The sequence below is a fragment of the Triticum dicoccoides genome, chromosome 5A (assembly GCF_002162155.2).
Source record: "Triticum dicoccoides isolate Atlit2015 ecotype Zavitan chromosome 5A, WEW_v2.0, whole genome shotgun sequence".
Lineage (NCBI taxonomy): Eukaryota > Viridiplantae > Streptophyta > Magnoliopsida > Poales > Poaceae > Triticum > Triticum dicoccoides.
This window is the reverse complement of record NC_041388.1, coordinates 631,523,059-631,526,196: the sequence shown is the minus strand read 5'-3', so window position 1 is coordinate 631,526,196 and position 3,138 is coordinate 631,523,059.

Sequence of the window (3,138 nt, the reverse complement as noted above, 5' to 3'; positions counted from 1 at the left end):
CCGCGCGTGAAGAACATTAATTAATAATAATTGACCTTCGTTCCTCCGTACGATCGACATCAACATAGTGAATCCACCCATGAATTGAATTCCGAGCATGCGGGAATAGTCTATCTTCTCTTCCACGGCAGGGTCTACAATCCAGAAGGTCAATAGACGGACCAAAGAGATCCCAGCTGCTTCGAAGGTTCCTTCCTTCTGGTTCCCTCCTTTTTCTCTGTTCTCAGCACGTGCAGTTTTTTCTTTTCTTTTCAAAAAAGAAAATTACCTTTCCTTTTGACAACAACGTAAGTGGGCCAGGTGGACCTAGAGGAAAAAACACATGGGCTATGAGGCTGGTCGTAATAGAAGTATCATAAGCGTTATCATGCATATCAACTACTCCCTCCATCATAGTTTAAAGGGCGTATTTTCAAAACCAATTTTTTTCATAATTAGAGGGGAAATATGGCGCAGGTCATTAATTAGCCTGCTGAAATTACTCCTTCCGCTTGCCTTCCTGGTGCGCATGCATGGTGTGAACTGAAACTTTAGGTGGAGGTGTGAATCGGTTTTGTTTGCATGCATGGCTGTGCGAAGCCTTTTATTGGACGGGGAGGTTACTATGCGTTTATTTGGCGATTAATTAGACACATATCCTTAACTACCGCAGCTCCAGCGCATCATTTATTCCTGCCAATCCCTAGCGACCTTGGGCCCAGAGAGATGTGAGGTACGCCCTTTAAATTGTGATGGAGGGAGTAGACTTTTTGGATGATGTGGAACACAATTAAATGAGGAAAGAGAGGTGTGTATCATATCATGATACCGTATCATATTAAATGTTCTACTACTTTATGTCATGCATGACAATTAATAAGGCAATCTAAGATACTAACTTATGATACTATACATTATGGAGGTAGTATCATATACTAGTATCATGTGCATGATACTAGTATATGATATTCCCCATTACAACCAGCCTGAGAACATGTGCTCCAACCGACAGTTGGCCAAGCAGACTACCTAGACTCCTCCAAAACTCCTACTGGTTTGGTTTGGATTTATGGGAATTCAGACATCCGGACTGGTTCGTAGATGTTTGATGCATGATGTTGGAGAGCAAAAGGTGACCGGGCCACGCGGTCCGGACGTTTATGGGTGTTGTGATGCATGTCGTTGGAGTTGCCCTTACATGTGTATCTCATTTTGTCATTGAATACAACAGTTCTTCTCCACAAAATCCAAAATTCAAAACATATTTGATTCAGTTCGATTTCATTCATTCCTAATTTTTTTTGCTAAAAAAGTGACCGCAATGCAAGTTAAATTGATGGAACAACTAATAACACTTGGTTAAACTATAAAATAATTAGCAAATAGTGGTGGATGGATTCCATGACGGGGCCTAGTTGCAGCCATGGCCACCAAGGCCATGATACCATGCCCATCGCCATGGCCACGATGGCTGGCGAGGGTGGGTTCAAGTGGGAATGCAGTCACCTCGACGACACTGTCTCAGCTCAGTCATTCGGCAGCAGTGAGAGAGGAGGCGGGCTCGGGGTTGAAAATCCGACGCCCTCTTCTGCTTCCTCCTGCCGCAACTTCTCTTTAGCCAGATCATACTTGACCCACGATGGGGCAAGGGGATCTGTCTTCTCCTTCTCATCCTCGAGATTGAAGACGAGGGGAACTCCTCTGGCTACGCCATTGACGAGGAAGTGGGTGTTGTATTGGAGGCCGACGAAAGGAGAAAGGGAGGTGCTGAAGAGGGATTATATGTTGCCGTAGACGCCATTAAGGAGGCAGTTGGGGAGGCGACTGACGACGGACGGTCAAGGGGCTCATCTTCCGATGAGCTGTCGTGGTATGTTCACACACCTCCCAGCTACTCACACAGCTCCTTCCGGCCTTCTCACACCCAAGCCAGGAGATGATGCCATATGGTGGCCATCCGATAGGCCGCCGCGGGAATCTGAGGGGGCCGTCATGGTATTAATGGTTGGGTGTCATCGCATGGCGCGTGGGAGGTTGGGCTACTTCAAATCCCGTGTGGGGCATGCAGGGAAGAAGCTGACACTTCTCTCCCACACTAGCAGTTCAATATGGAGCTTGTTTTAAATTGGTCTCCACGGCCTCCATATATGGAGGCTAGGAGCTCATTTTTGGAGCGAGCTCCAGAAAATGTAGTGATGTGAAGGCATTGGCGACTCTGTTGGAGTGCTATTTTAAATCAAAATTAACATATTGAAAATTATTATGATGATTGAGCCAATATTGCAACTCTATTTGAGTTACTCTATTAGATTGTTAAAAAGGGAAGGAGTATATTGCAAAGAAAGAGCGCTAGTGCAAAGTCAGGGTTCACGTCGACTAATAGCTTCCACCATTTCATAATGTAGTGCATATGGATTTTTTAAAAGTCAAACATTACAAATTTGGCCATATTTGTATAGATAAAATATGTACATTTAAAATTCCAAATGCATATCATCGAATACATCGTCAGTTACATTTTCATGTTTATATAAACTGTTTTTGGTAAACTCGGTCAAAATTTGCTTGTTTGACTTTTCAAAAAAATTATACATATTATATTATGAAACAAACAAATGGAGTAATAGCTGTTGTAACGCCAACAAGGAATCACCATGCATCCAACTATTGAGCAAACGTCTTGCTCTAACCGTCACAATTTAGAATTAGGTCGTAAGGAACTAGCATATCCCTTGGTGGCTAGGTTTCTCTTTCCCTTCTCCATCCTTTGGCGGCTATGGCAAACTCTCTCCTCCAGACTTCGTTGGCAAGCCCGTGGATTCAGCTCCCCTCTGCCCGCCGCTCCGACGGCCGGTGGCGGGAAAGGGAATCCCGGTGCCATCGCTTTGGTTAGCAATTTAGGTTAGAGTTTTTTAATCCTTGCAGATGCGGCGATCAGGTGGATGGCCGCCCTTCTTCTTCGAGTTTGTCTTCCGGGTTTCGATCCTCCTCGAGTTCGTTCATCTGGACGTAGTGGACGGAGCTCCGGCGTAGATTACTACCGTTTTCTTGGGGCGGTGAGATTAGTGTTTCTCGTCGTGTGGCAAGATTTGATATCAGTTGCTTTAGACCTATTCAAGGGTCCAAAGACGACGACTGCACTTTCAGGCGCTGGTACTT